Here is a 16,180-nt window from a genome sequence, read left to right on the forward strand (position 1 = left end):
ATGAACAGTCTAACAAGATCCTTTCGAACCATCTGGCTTTGTCCAGGAGTATCTATTCAGTTGCCAGTTTTCGTATCATCAGCAAATTTGAATAATTAACAACACACCATCATCAGTGTCATCAGTATAAATTAATAACAGTACTGGACCCAAGACTCCGCTTGTAACATTCCTGCAGCCTGATCCCTCCCGTTAATAACACAATAATTCTTTGCTTATGGTATGTAAGCTAGCTTCTGACCCACCTTAGAACACTGACACTGATACCATAAACTTTAGGCTTCTCAAAAAATCTCTTACGAGGAACTTTATTAAACGCTTTATGTAAATCAAGGTAGATTACATCGATTAATTTAGTTTTATCATACGTGTCAATAACAAAACTGAAAAGGTCAAGTAGATTTGTAAGACATGAGCAACTGTTCCTAAATACCTGGTGCGAGTCTTTAATGAGCTTAGTTTGTTCCAAAAGCTTAACCAATTTAGTTCTACATATGGTTCCCAACAACCTGCATACAAGTGACGTTCAATACAATGGATGGTAATATCCGGGGGGGTAATTTACTGTCTTTTTAATTTTTTTTAAATACTGGAGTTAGCCTACATTTGCTAGTTTCTAATCACGTGGTACAGTGCCAATCCTGAATAATAAACTGAATATTTGGAGTACAATTTCGATAGTTGGTTTTTCAGTTCCTTCAAAACTCTTGGAAATATTCTATCTGGCCCCGATGTTCTGTTGGACTTAGGCTGACTGACAGTATGTAATATACAGTATCTCTCTTCGTGACTGCTAAGGTGGCTAATTAAGCTAGTTTCATATATGTGTACAACGGAAGACGAAGGGACTGAGCATGATTTTCTACTGTAAATACTAATGCAAAGAAAGCAATAGGAATTTTAGCTATTGGATTTCGTTATTTTTATGTTCCCCATTTGCCAGAACTAGCGGGCTATTGTACTGACTGACTTTTGGTGTAACTAAAGAACTCTTTAGGGTTTGATTTACTGATGTTAGCAATATGCACTTCATTTTTTTTTCTTTAACTTTTTAGGTTTTCAACGAATGTTGATATATGGTATGGTCTTACCCTATTCACTCTCTCTGATTTTTAGTTTTGACAAGTAATTTTCTTACTGGAAGACGTTTCTTAATGTCGCTATTCCATTATTTAGGTATTGAATTTTTGGCAGGCAGCCTCTTGCGCATCGGTACACACACCCTGACAGCATAATTTAGATTTTCTGAAAATATTTCCCATGCGCTACGGACATTCCTTGTCTGAATATCAGGTTCCAGTTAATACTGCCAATAACTGCCTTCAGTTTATGAATGTCCGCTCTTTTGCTGTCCTGAACTTTCTCATAACTAGAATTTTCAATGTCGTCACTGACATTATGAGTAAATGTGACTATTCCGTGTTCAATGGTGTTGAATTCATCTCTCATGATAACACTGATTGCACTGCGCAGTTGACCCTTGTGCGGTGTGATGCGGTGAGGATCTGTCCCTTCTCCCCTTTGGGGCTAAGATGCGAATGAATGTGTTTGAATGGATGAGTAAATGGGGAGTGCGTCGTCCTGTCTCGGCTACCTCCCTTTCCTTGGGGGGAGCAGCCTAGGTATATAGATAGATAGATAGATAGATGATAACATAATCAACTAAGTTTTCTGATGTAGCCAATACAAGATCCTAGATATTTTCTTGGAGTGTTGGTTCCTCTACAAACTGAAGTAGTGAAATTTCCAGCAAATTACTGTACAAGTCTCTGTGTGTGAGGACAGAGATTTACTCCATATTGTAACTGGGAAATTAAAACCTAAAATGACATTCTTCGTTCAACATACTTCTGAAATTTGTTACATAATTTATCGTAAGTCTCCCACAACTAAGATGACAGACGATACCTTAATCCAAACATCACCTTACCGTGTGTCTCATTTTTAATGAATGAACGAAAAACCTATATCGTGTCAGTATTATCAACGGGTGATTTTTAAATTAGCACCGGACGAATTCGTTTTAATATAAAGCAATACACTAAGTCCCATGTTCCAAGTCCTGTCTCTACGGAGGATACTGTAACCAGGCAATTTATACTCCACTGTAAAGTCGCTTGGTTCAGTATATAACCATGATTTGGCAATGCCAATTATATCAATGTCGCCAACACAAGTATGACATTCTAATTCAGTAAATTTATCAAGCAAACTACATGAGTGGACAAGGCGGGGACAGAGTGTGGAGAGAGTGGGGACTGGATGGGGATGAACGGGGTGGGGACAGGGTGTGGACAGGGACAGAGTGGGGAGAGCGGGCGTACCAGATGGGAACAGGGACATAGTGGGGACAAGGTGGTGACTGGGAGAGGGCTGGGTGGGGACTGGTGCAGGGATAGGGCGAGGCCAAGGTAGGGACAGGCAGGCAGACACAAGGATGGAGGCAGGAGGAGGAAGGAAGGGGAGGGGAGGGAGAGAAGGAACAAGACGAAGGTAGGGATCTATATGAAGGGAGGGATTAAGGGAGTCAGAAGAGAGGGACTGAGGTTGGCTGAGGAAGAAGGATGGGAGGAAGAGGAAGGAAGGATGACAGGGAACGAGGAAGGACGAAAAGGAGCCGACAGAGAGAGGGAATCAGAGGAAGGGAGGGAAAAAGGAAGTCAGAGGAAGGGAGGGAAAAAGGAAGTCAGAGGAAGGGAAGGGAAAAATGAAGTCAGAGGAAGGGTGGGGAAAATGGAAGTCAGAGGAAGGGAAGGGAAAAAGGAAGTCAGAGGAAGGGAAGGGAAAATGGGAAGTCAGAGGAAGGGAAGGGAAAAAGGAAGTCAAAGGAAGGGAAGGGAAAAAGGAAGTCAGAGGAAGGGAAGGGAAAATGGGAAGTCAGAGGAAGGGAAGGGAAAATGGGAAGTCAGAGGAAGGGAAGGGAAAATGGGAAGTCAGAGGAAGGGAAGGGAAAAAGGAAGTCAGAGGAAGGGAAGGGAAAATGGAAGTCAGAGGAAGGGAAGGGAAAATGGAAGTCAGAGGAAGGGAAGGGAAAATGGAAGTCAGAGGAAGGGAAGGGAAAATGGAAGTCAGAGGAAGGGAAGGGAAAATGGAAGTCAGAGGAAGGGAAGGGAAAATGGAAGTCAGAGGAAGGGAGGGAAAGAGGAAGTCAGAGGAAGAATGAAGTCAGAGGAAGGGAGGGAAAAAGGATGGCAGTGGAAGGGAGGGAAAAAAAGGAGGCAGTGGATGGGAGGGAGTGAGGAAAGCAACCAGGGAGGGAGGGAGGGAGGGAACCAGAGAGAGAGAGAGAGAGAGGCAGCCATCCCTCACCTCAGCACATTATTCCTCGTCTCTGGGGGAGGTTTAGGGATCAATAGACGTGAAATCCACACACGGGGAGGCACGCCATAAGGCAGGGAGGCAATGAGGAAGGCAGGCAGGCAGGCAGGCAGGCAGGGAGGAAGGGATGTGGGTAGGAAGGAATGCAGGAATGAAAACAGAAATGAGTGTAGGCAGGGATGCAGGGAAGGGGGTAGGTAGGTACATAAACAGGGAGGCAGGCTGGCAGGCAGGCAGGGAGACAGACAGGGGGGGCAGGTAGACAGTGAACCAAGCAGGGAGACAGACAGAGGGGACAGGCAGGCAGACAGGCGTGGAGGAAAGAAGAAACGAAAGGAAGGAAGGCGGAAATGAAGGTATGCAGAAATGAAGGTATGCATGGAGGAGGGCAACATGGCATATGGGCAGATCAGGAATATAAGCTAGGAAACATTAGAGAAAGAAAAAAGAAAAAGAAAGAGAAAAATAATCTGTGAAAGGGAGAGATAAATAGGTGCATCCATCACCGCAATACATCACTATCATCACCCTAATATATTATCATCACCATCATTCATTACCTTCATCACCTTCATGTATCATCAGCAGCATAATGACCCTCCTACACCACCACCATCACCATCACCTTAATGCATTATCATCATCACTACACTAAAACATCCTCATCTTTATATTGTTATCAGCATCACCTTAATTCATCATCATCATCACCACCACCACCTTAATACCTCATTATCATCATCACCACCTTAATGTCATATCATCATCATTATCATCATCACCATAATACCTCACCATCATCATCATCACCACCACCTTAATACCTCATCTTCATCACCATTATACCTCATCATCATCATCATCATCATCATCATCTCCATTCTTTTAATATACCACCATACTCCTAACGTTCCTACAACACCATCACCATCATCATCATCATCATAAGCTTTTTTCCCACCATAATTTAAAGGCAAAAAGGTAGGCGGGGACGAAGGAGGGAAGAAGAAAGACAAGGAGATGGGGGGAGAGAGGTAGAATGGGAGAAGTAAAGGTGGGGAGGGAAGACAAAAGGCAGGAAAGGAAGTGAAGGACAGGAAGGAAAGATAGGGAGGAAGGAGGAAGGGCAGGGAAGGGGGGTTAAAATGCAGGGAGGGAGGAGGAAAGGCAGGGAGGGAGAAGGAAAAGCAGGGAGGGAAGAGGAAGGGCACAGAGGGAGGAGGAAAGGCACAGAGGGAGGAGGAAGGGCAGAGAGGGAGGAGGAAAGGCAGGGAGGGAGGAAGAAAGGCAGGGAGGAAGGAGGAAGGGCAGGGAGGAAGGAGGAAGGGCAGGGAGGAAGGAGGAAGGGCAGGTAGAGAGGAAGAGCAGAAAGGGAGGACGAGTAAAGATAGGGAGGGAGGAGGAAGAGCAGAGAGGGAGGACGAGGAAGGGCAGGGAGGGAGGACGAGGAAGGGCAGGGAGGGAGGAGGGAGGGCAGGGAGGGAGGAGGAAGGGCAGGGAGGGAGGACGAGGAAGGGCAGGGAGGGAGGACGAGGAAGGGCAGGGAGGGAGGACGAGGAAGGGCAGGGAGGGAGGACGAGGAAGGACAGGGAGGGAGGACGAGGAAGGACAGGGAGGGAGGACGAGGAAGGGCAGGGAGGGAGGACGAGGAAGGGCAGGGAGGGAGGACGAGGAAGGGCAGGGAGGGAGGACGAGGATGGACAGGGAGGGAGGAGGAAGAGCAGAGAGGGAGGACGAGGAAGGGCAGGGAGGGAGGACGAGGAAGGACAGGGAGGGAGGAGGAAGAGCAGAGAGGGAGGACGAGGAAGGGCAGGGAGGGAGGACGAGGAAGGACAGGGAGGGACGAGGAAGGACAGGGAGGGAGGACGAGGAAGGGCAGGATGGGAGGACGAGAAAGGGCAGGGAGGGAGGACGAGGAAGGGCAGGGAGGGAGGACGAGGAAGGGCAGGGAGGGAGGGAGGACGAGGAAGGGCAGGGAGGGAGGGAGGACGAGGAAGGGCAGGGAGGGAGGGAGGACGAGGAAGGGCAGGGAGGGAGGGAGGACGAGGAAGGGCAGGGAGGGAGGAGGAAGAGCAGAGAGGGAGGACGAGGAAGGGCAGGGAGGGAGGACGAGGAAGAGCAGAGAGGGAGGACGAGGAAGGGCAGGGAGGGAGGACGAGGAAGGGCAGGGAGGGAGGACGAGGAAGGGCAGGGAGGGAGGGAGGACGAGGAAGGACAGGGAGGGAGGAGGAAAGGCAGGGAGGGAGGACGAGGAAGGACAGGGAAGGAGGAGGAAAGGCAGGGAGGGAGGATGAGGAAGGGCAGGGAGGGAGGACGAGGAAGGACAGGGAAGGAGGAGGAAAGGCAGGGAGGGAGGAGGAAGAGCAGTGAAGGTGAAGGAAAGGCAGGGAGAAAGGAAAAGGAGGGGCTACAAGGGAGGAAGAAAGGCAGGGAGGGAGGAGGAAAGGCAGGGAAGGAGGAAAGGCAGGGAGGGAGGAAGAAAGACAGGGAGGGAGGAGGAAAGGCAGGGAAGGAGGAAAGGCAGGGAGGGAGGAGGAAAGGTAGGGAGGGAGGAGACGGAAGGGCAGGGAGGAAGGAGAAGGAAGAACAGGGAGGGAGGAGGAAGAACAGGGAGGGAGGAGGAAGAGCAGGGAGGGAGGAGGAAAGGCAGGAAGGTTAGAGGAAAGGCAGGGAGAAAGGAGGAGGAAAGGCAGGGAGAAAGGAAGAATGGCAAGGAAAGAGGAGGGAGGTAGAGGAGGAGGAGCAAGGACAGGGAGGGAGGAGGAAAGGAAAGGAAGGAGGAAGAGAAATAGTGAGGAAGCAAAACAAGCAAAGGGATATAGTGTGTGTGTGTGTGTGTGTGTGTGTGTGTGTGTGTGTGTGTGTGTGTGTGTGTGGAGAGAGAGAGAGAGAGGCATGAAGGAAGTTAAGACTCCGATGTACATAATATGTGGCAGCAGCAGAACAACAACAACAACAACAAGGAGAAGAGCAAGAACAAGAAGAACAAGAACACGATGAAGAAAAACACTAAGAACAAGACGAACACGAAAAAGAAAAAGAAGAACATGAAGAACAAGAACATGAATAAGAAAAAGAAGAACATGAAGAACAAGAACATAAGAAAAAGAACACGAAGAAGAACAAGAAGACGAACAAGAACAAGAAGGACAAGAACAAAAAACAAGAACAAGAGGATGAACAAGAACAAGAGGAGGAAGAAGATGAAGAACAATAACAAGAGAAACATGAAGAACAAAAAAAGAAGAAGAACATGAACAAGGGTGGTATGATGAAACAGGGAGAAATTAAAGGTAGGATGGAAGGAACAAACGAACGAAAATAATTTAAGAAAGGAAGTGAATGAATGAATGAAAGAAGGGAGAATGACAGAAATGGGAGGGAGAAAGGGAGAAAGAACGAAAACTGAAGGAAGAAGGAAAGACAGCAAGAAGTGACGGAAGATGGAAAGACAGCAAGAAGGAAGAAGGGAAGACAGCAAGAAGTGAAGGAAGAAGAGGGAAAGACAGCAAGAAGTGAAGGAAGAAGAGGGAAAGACAGCAATAAGTGAAGGAAGAAGAAGGAAAGACAGCAATAAGGAAGAAGGAAAAACAGCAAGAAGTGAAGGAAGAAGAAGGAAAGACAGCAATAAGGAAGAAGGAAAGACAGCAAGAAGTGAAGGAAGAAGTGGGAAAGACAGCAAGAAGTGAAGGAAGAAGGAGGAAAGACAGCAAGAAGTGAAGGAAGAAGAGGGAAAGACAGCAAGAAGTGAAGGAAGAAGAAGGAAAGACAGCAATAAGGAAGAAGGAAAGACAGCAATAAGGAAGAAGGAAAGACAGCAAGAAGTGAAGGAAGAAGTGGGAAAGACAGCAAGAAGTGAAGGAAGAAGGAGGAAAGACAGCAAGAAGTGAAGGAAGAAGAGGGAAAGACAGCAAGAAGTGAAGGAAGAAGAAGGAAAGACAGCAATAAGGAAGAAGGAAAGACAGCAATAAGGAAGAAGGAAAGACAGCAATAAGGAAGAAGGAAAGACAGCAAGAAGTGAAGGAAGAAGAAGGAAAGACAGCAAGAAGTGAAGGAAGAAGAAGGAAAGACAGCAGGAAGTGAAGGAAGAAGGAGGAAAGACAGCAGGAAGTGAAGGAAGAAGGAGGAAAGACAGCAGGAAGTGAAGGAAGAAGGAGGAAAGACAGCAAGAAGTGAAGGAAGAAGGAGGAAAGACAGCAGGAAGTGAAGGAAGAAGGAGGAAATACAGCAGGAAGTGAAGGAAGAAGGAGGAAAGACAGCAAGAAGTGAAGGAAGAAGGAAGAAAGACAGCAAGAAGTGAAGGAAGAAAGAAAGACAGCAAGAAGCGAAGGAAGAAAGAAAGACAGCAAGAAGTGAAGGAAGAAGGAAAGACAGCAAGAAATGAAGGAAGAAGGAAAGACAGCAAGAAATGAAGGAAGAAGGAAAGACAGCAAGAAGTGAAGGAAGAAGGAAAGACAGCAAGAAGTGAAGGAAGAAGGAAAGACAGCAAGAAGTGAAGGAAGAACGAAAGACAGCAGGAAGTGAAGGAAGAACGAAAGACAGCAGGAAGTGAAGGAAGAACGAAAGACAGCAGGAAGTGAAGGAAGAAGGAGGAAAGACAGCAGGAAGTGAAGGAAGAAGGAGGAAAGACAGCAGGAAGTGAAGGAAGAAGGAGGAAAGACAGCAGGAAGTGAAGGAAGAACGAAAGACAGCAGGAAGTGAAGGAAGAACGAAAGACAGCAGGAAGTGAAGGAAGAAGAAGGAATGACTGGTGGTGAAAGAACATATGAAGAAGGTATGAACGCGTATGGGAGCCTGAGTGAAAAATAGAGGGTGGTACGATGGCAGGGAGAGTAGAAGGGAGATGAGCTAGGAGAGATGAGGGTGGAGGAGAATGAAGGAGAGATGGGGGTGAGGGAGAAGGGAGGAGAGGGGAGGAAGAGGAAGAAGAGGGGGAGAGGGCGAGGGGAAGGTAGGGGAGGGAAAAATTGACCAGAAACAGGAAGGGGAAGGGGGAAAAGAAGTGAGAAGATAGAAGGGGAGAGGGTGAGGGGAAGGAGGAGGATAAGGGGAGGAAGGAAGAGCAAAAGAGAGGGAATGGGGAGGGGGAGGGGGAGGGGAACAGGTGGGGGGGGTGAGGGCCAGGAGGAGTATAGATAAAGACAGAGAGATAATGAGGAAGACAAGTGATATACAACAATAATGATTTTGTTTATAAATGCAGAAATCGGAAATAATACTAACTCATACCATCATCCCCTGTACTGGCAACAACACTTCTTTATTGTTACTCGTATTTTTTATTATTAGTATGTCTGTTTACTACCTAGTGTGTTTGTTTATCCTCTCCCTATAATCGAACGGAAATTTCACTCGTCATCACACTAAGAAGCTTTTTATATCACTGAGGTCAAGGGCAGTTTTTTAAATCTCAGTTAAAGTTCCATTTGCAGGGACAGTCTACCGCTTGTAACTGCCTGTACATTACTACCAAGATTATTAATAACAATGATGAAGGTGATGATGACGACGACGACGACGATGATGATGATGATGATGGTGAGGATGATGATGATGATGATGATGATGATAATGATAACTAGCAACCTATTCTTATTGTGAGGCCACAATATGGAAGCTTCGCCATGAGGTATATATGTGTAATATAAAGAAGAGCTAAAGACCGTAAGGTATACAGTATACCTTCTTGTGTAACATCTACAAGATCTGAAGACAAAGGTGTCGACGAACGCATGCGTAAATTTAACGTTTGTCTCAATAACTGGCTAAATGTATGCTTAACTGTAACCATATTCCTTTCAGGTCATAAGAGGGGCCACAGCTATATATATGAATGCTTTTGTTCCAAAGAAAAAATTGAGCAGATTTGAATGCAGTACTTTCCACTAGGCTAAACAGCCTAACCTCCCGGCAAACATTTCTATCACCAGATTTTCAACCAAATAGCTGTATACCTCAATTATTTCTGAGATACTTGAATTTCAAATATGCAATTTTTAGAATAAGTATGAGCATATGACCTTCCAAAATGTATGACTATATGACCTTCAAAAAATACGTCAAGATCATTTATATATATTTGGCACAAGGACTTGGGTTACCCTAGGGTACCTTCATGTACAGTATCATCAAGATCGAAGAAAAAACTGCACTGAGGAAAAATAATAAAATATTAATACTGACGAAAACATATAAGTTTGGCCATTTATATGGCGAAGCTAAATAATAATAATAATACTGAAGAAAACAATAAGGTTGGATATAATTATGACGAAGCTTTATAATACTTATCAAACCAATAAGCTTCGCCATATTTATGGCGAAGCGTAATAATAATAATAATAATAATAATAATAATAATAATAATAATAATAATAATAATAATAATAATAATAATAACAACAACAACAACAACAACAGTAATAGTACGATGATGATGAAAATGATCTTGATAATAACGATGATGATGATGATGATGATGATGATGATGATGAGGATGAGGATGAGGATGAGGAGGAGGAGGAGGAGGAGGAGGAGGAGGAGGAGGAGGATAATAATAATAATAATAATAATAATAATAATAATAATAATATTTGGAGCCTGGAGGTCTATATATCTATCTATTGCCAGACGCCTCAATCCCGTTCGGGGTGGCCACAAACAAATCGCCTCCACGTCGCCCTGTCCCCCGCCATTTCACTGCCCCGCTCCCAACTCACACACCCCTCTCTCATATACCTCTCCACCCCATCCCTCCATCTCATCCTCGGCCTCCCCCTCCCTCTTCCCCCCTCCACCTCACTCACATACTGTACACTCTCTTCGTCAGTCTTTCACCCTCCATCCTCTCCACATGGCCAAACCACCTCAAAGCCTGAAGGTGTAGTGGGTAATTAAGGCGCTCCAACTGGACTGAGCCTGTGTTGGCTTATATCCAAGGGGTGGTTGGGGTTTATTGCTCACGTAATGCCACTCAGCGATGAGTGAGGCTGGTCACTCTCATCTTTAATGTCAGGACCAACTTGCCATGCCCCGGGCTCCTACGCTACTGACGAGGCAACATAGGATTGGATGATGGATAGATGGATGAGAATTAGTAGTAGTAGCAGCAACAAAAACTACAACAACAACAATAACAACAATGTACGGCATAATAATAATATTCTGATCTAGGGCACTTTTTATAATCTCAAGCTATTTAAAGAGTCATTTCGAGGGAGACTGTACTACATGTAATTGTGTGTACACTATTACCAAGACTAGAAAACTGCTTTGGCTAATACATTACACTAATTAACAACACCACTACCGGTACAGAGTAATTAGCTGGATAGGATGTACCAGTGTATAAGCACTTTGGATATATTAATGCTTTTTCCTGGTATTAATTATTATTATTAAATATTATCATTATTATTAATTATTATTATTATTATTATCATCATCATCCGTGGTGGTGGTGGTGGTGGTGGTGGTGGTGGTAGTAGTAGTAGTAGTAGTACCAAGCATGCCAGCAAGCAAGGTATTAATAACGCGCTGGAACGTCAGAGGTGCACTACGAAGCCCTAAGGCATACAAATGAACTCAAAATTACCCTGACTAGTACTGAGAGCTGATACCTGTCTTGATCTAATGAAATTTGCTTGGGGCCACCGGACTGTATTATGGAGGCTAGTGTTAACCTTCACACAACAACTCCAAATGGTGAACTGTATTAAGAAGGTTGGTTTGGATCTTAACAATATAATTCCCAAATAAATGGAAGTGATATACTGTATAATGAAAAGAGTAGAAGTAGAAGTAGTAGTAGTAGTAGTAGTAGTAGTGGTAGTAGTTGTAGTAGTAGTATTAGTAGTAGTAGTAGACGTAATAGTTGTAGTAACAGTCGAAGATTTTATTAACAATACTACTACTACTACTACTACCACCGTACTACTACTATTACTGATACCGGTACTACTATTAAAGTTTCTACTAATTCACTTTCATGTGTTTTTACCTCCTCTTTATAAATATCATAATCAATAACTGCTAAAAAAATAAAGTAAAATAAAAAAATACTACAATTCCCAGAGCATTCTATAAAGTAAGGTGTATGGGGAGGTGGTGGTCAGGTGGTTAGGGAAGCTGTCTCCTGTACGAAAATATGAAAGCCTGAGTCTAAGCTGCGGCAGAGAAGTGTGATGAACTGGGTTTTTCGTTTACAGATTTACATTCACTAAGAGAGAGAGAGAGAGAGAGAGAGAGAGAGAGAGAGAAACTTGCTTCCATACATCTTGTCTTCACTCATACTCTGCGTAAAAAAAAAAAAAATAAAATAAAAATAAAATAAAAAATAAACAAGTTTTTATCAAGTATGCCTAAATTACGGTAAAAATACTTGTTTCTATATATGTTTGTCTTCACTCATACTTAAATTACGGTATGTAAAAACTATTTGTCTATAATTATTCACTTTTCACCCATACATAAATAAGGCTAAAAAAATCGCTTCTACTGTATACACGTTTGTCTTAACTCATTTAAATTACAAGAAAAATTCTCGTTTCTAAACACGTTCTGCTTCTCAAAAATAAATAAGTAAATAAATAATAAACTTTACAATTGTAGTCTGCCTTTACCATACTTAAATTACGTAAAAAACAACACCTCTATATACGTTTGTCTTCACTCATACTTAAATTATGTAAAAAAAAAAAAAAAAAAAACATGCTTCTGTTTAAGTTTGTTTTCACTCATCGTTACCATACACTTCATAATCGATTTAAATATAGTCGGTTTCCTTTCGCCTGACAAAGATCAATAACACTTTAAAGCTCAGTTTATAGCTTGGTGTAGTCAGACTGGAGAGGTGATCTTACAAGCAACTAGACTCATTCCTACCCTACCGATGACGCACCCACATACAGACGTAGAGACAGGGAGGTTGGCTGTAATCGTATATCGTCGACGCACCGCCAGTATAGAGTCGTGAGGCGTCGTATGGCTCGAACTCGCTGCTGTCACCAATATCGATGAACGTAGCCGAGGGGTTTGATTAGATGGACAGATTGTAGGTGTATCGTAGATTAATGGCTTCCCCTCTATCACCAGTGGAGTGTAATGTGGGCCGTTGCTTAGGAAAATGGTGCGTTGTCGAGTAGAGTGAACTGGTAGGTCTCTCTTTCTCATCTTCCCCTTCGTGTATCGTAAGCAAGGTGAGTTACAGAGCACTCTTGGGTAACGGAATTTACTGTAAACAGTTATATCGAAGTGTGACTGACAGCGTAACGCAGCGTGACGGCAAACCTCCTGGGTGACCCTATCTCCTGCCTTCTGCCCTGGATCGTACTCTCAGGCTGTCTCTAACCCCAGCTCTCGGGCTCTCGCTGGTTCTCTAACCCTCCTACAGGTTATTTCGAACTTATATCCCCCTCTGGCTTCCGGCTAAAGTGTGTGGGCGTACGTATGTGCGAGCGTGTGTGTGTCGGTCATGTTGCCGGCACCTGATCAGATGTGTTTGACATTCTTGATTAGTCCAGGCTAGAGGATGTGTAGCTGTCTCCTCCTGGAGAACTTCAGACATAACTACCTGTTTTACATATTGTTACCTACAGCTATATAGTTACATACATGGTTACATATAGTATGGTGTCATAACATATTATGCATACAACCCCATATGTATGGCTTAGTACGACTAGTTACCAAGGAGATTCATTCCTATCTCATATCTACGGTTCATTGCGACCTGTTACCATGGTGATTCATTACTACCTAATATCTAAGGTCAGCTGCGAGTAGTTACCGGGGAGATTCATTCATACCTCATATCTAGGGTTTATTGCGAGCAGTTACCAAGAAGACACATTTCTACTTCATATATAAAGTTTATTGCGAGCAGTTACCAAGGAGATTCATTCCTATCTCACATCTAAGGTATATTGCGACTACTGTAGTTACCAAGGAGACTAATCCATATACCTATATCTAAAGGTCTGTCGAATATAATGCAACCACAATTTAGTTTTCTAGCAAAGGTGCGATATAGTAACGTCAGATTAAAAAAAAAAAAAAAAACAGCAGTAAGGAAGTGACCAAGTATGAGAATAACAAAAAAAGTGGACTGTGAAAATACTTAATTGTTATGGAAAGTTATTTATCCTGTAAACCGTTGAGGATGGTTAGGAAATACAGCCCAGGCAAAGTTGAGAGAGAGAGAGAGAGAGAGAGAGAGAGAGAGGGAACATTTTGGAGGGGATGAGAGCAGCTCTGAGGAAAGTTGGAACTGAATAGGGAGAGAAAGACGGGGCGGGGGGGAGGGGTTGGGGGTAGTGAATGGGAATAGAAATGGTGAGGGAGGCAGCCAATGGGAGCAGAAACATGGACGGGAGGGAAGGGGAGGGGTGGGGGAGAGGAAGGGGAGGGGGAGTGGAGGAGGAGGGGAGGGGAGTAGAGGGGGAGGGAAGGGGAGTGGAGGAGAAGGGGGAGGGGGAAGGGGAGGTTGTGAATGAGAACAGAAATGGAGAGGAAGGCAGCCAATGGGAGCTGAATCATGGGGGGAGGTGGAGGGGGAGGGGGAGGTGGAGGGGGAGGGGGAGGTGGAGGGGGAGGGGGAGGTGGAGGGGGAGGTGGAGGGGAGGGGGAGGAGGGGGAGGTAGTGAATGGGAATTGAAATGGAGAAGAAGGAAGCCAATGGGAGCAGAAAAATGGGTGGAGGGGAGAGGGGAAGGGGGTGGGGAGAGAGAGAGGAGGGGTAGGTAGTGAATGGGAAACAGTCAGAAGAGGAGGAAGGGGAGGGGATGTACTGAATGGGAGGAGAAAGTGAGAGGGGGGAGGAGTGGGAGGTGGTGAATGGGAGGAGAAAGTCAGAATGGGAGGAGAGGGAGGCAGAGAATGGCGGGAGAAAGTCTTAATGGTAGGAGAGGGAGGGATGCCACCGGAATCATTCACAGTGAGGGGAGGAGGGGGAGGAACTGAATGAGGGCAGAAAGTTAAGAGGGGAGGGAAGAGGGAAGTATTGAAAGGGAGCAGGTCAGATGGGGAGGGAGATTGAGGGATATCAGTGGCATCACCCGGAGTGGAATTAGAGCAGAAAGTTTGGGCAATAAATTTTGGTATATCAGAAGAGGAGACAGCTGCAGAACCTTCAGAGTGGAAAAGAGAAAAGGAGGACGAGGTGAAGTTTCTAAAGAGGTTTTTGTCAAGGTGTCAGAAGGAGCGGAAAGAATTTAAGTTAGAAAGGAGTATTTGGTAAGGCTGAAGTTATTCTCTAGCAACACGTAGTGGACTACAGCGGTTCTTGGCAAAAAATAAATAAATAAATACATATAATCAAATAAATAAATAAAATGTACGAGACTCATGAGCATGTACGAGATTCAGGGGGGTAGGGAATTCAGGGGCAGGTAGGAGATTCAGAGGCAGGTAGGAGATTCATGGGCAGGTAGGAGATTCATGGGCAGGTAGGAGATTCAGGGGCAGGTAGGAGATTCAGGGGCAGGTAGGAGATTCAGGGGCAGGTAGGAGATTCAGGGGCAGGTAGGAGATTCAGGGGCAGGTAGGTGATTCAGGGGCAGCCAGGAGATTCAGGGACAGCCAGGAGATTCAGGGACAGCCAGGAGATTCAGGGACAGCCAGGAGATTCATCGAAGGTAGGAGATTCATTGGAAGGTAGGAGATTCAGGGGCAGGTAGGTGATTCAAGGGCAGGTAGGAGATTCAGAAGCAGGTAGGTGATTCAAGGGTTACTGTGAGATGAGGTTATTTGTTTAAAAGTCAACCTCTTTATTTAAGCTAAGTATAAGTCGCCCTAGATAACATATATTACATTATAGTGACGAGTTTACGATTACGACACGCAGCAACAAAACACATAGTATACCTGACCGAAAGGAAGAATAAATAGTGTAGGTCCCTTGTGCTTCTAAGTCGTAAGGGGTAATTCAGTCCTGTGGCATCCTGTGAAGCTATTTAATTACATGTTTTCTGGAGTAATATAATTACTCTGTTACCTATCTATCTCCTGTTCTTATTAAATGATAGCACAGTGAAATCCAATACTGATAAAGGCGACAGGCCACCACACACCCCATCCCTTATCTCCCATCCATCCCATCCCTTCTCCTCTACCTCTACCTTCCTCGTTCACCCCTCTCTTACCCCTACCTTTCAACCACCTCCTCCCTTTCCCTTCGCCCATTCCTCCCCTCCCTCCCTCTCATTAACTGTTACTAGTTCAGAAGAAACAAGTCGGCCTGTACACGTAGAGTCAATCCTGGTGTAGTTACTTCATGCGTGTGAAAATTTACAACTTGGATGATAATAATAATAATAACAACAATAATAATAACAATAATAATAACAATAACAATAATAATAATAATAATAATAATAACAATACTGAGGGAAATCTTATAAGAACTATTACCTGTGGAAGACCGATAGTGATAGATTTAGAACAATTACCATCTACAACAGCAGCTACAGAACGACCAGGAAGAAAACCAAGATGAAAGCACAAATGAAAGGAGAGAATTCATAGAGGGGCAGACTAAAAACATATTTAATACATCTGTGCGATTTAGCTGACAGATTTTCACATATCCAGCAGAATAGCAAACGTTTTTCTGTACCTCACTCTTGAAATAAAAAAACAAAAAAAAGGGGGGGGGGATGACCATGAACCTGAGAGAAGCAAAAGAAGATCGCCGGTAGAATGCCCATGACAGTCCATACCGGCAGTTAGGATGAAGATCATGGGAAAAACAGGAATAAAGGATGGATGGATGGATGGATGGAAGGAAGGAAAGGAAGGAAGGAAGAAATGGAAAGGAAAGGAAAGGAAAAGAAAGGAAAGGAAACGAAAGAAAAGGAAAGTCATG

Source organism: Coenobita brevimanus, chromosome 25 (assembly GCF_032717465.1).
Source record: "Coenobita brevimanus isolate Jiangsu-jjx chromosome 25, ASM3271746v2, whole genome shotgun sequence".
Lineage (NCBI taxonomy): Eukaryota > Metazoa > Arthropoda > Malacostraca > Decapoda > Coenobitidae > Coenobita > Coenobita brevimanus.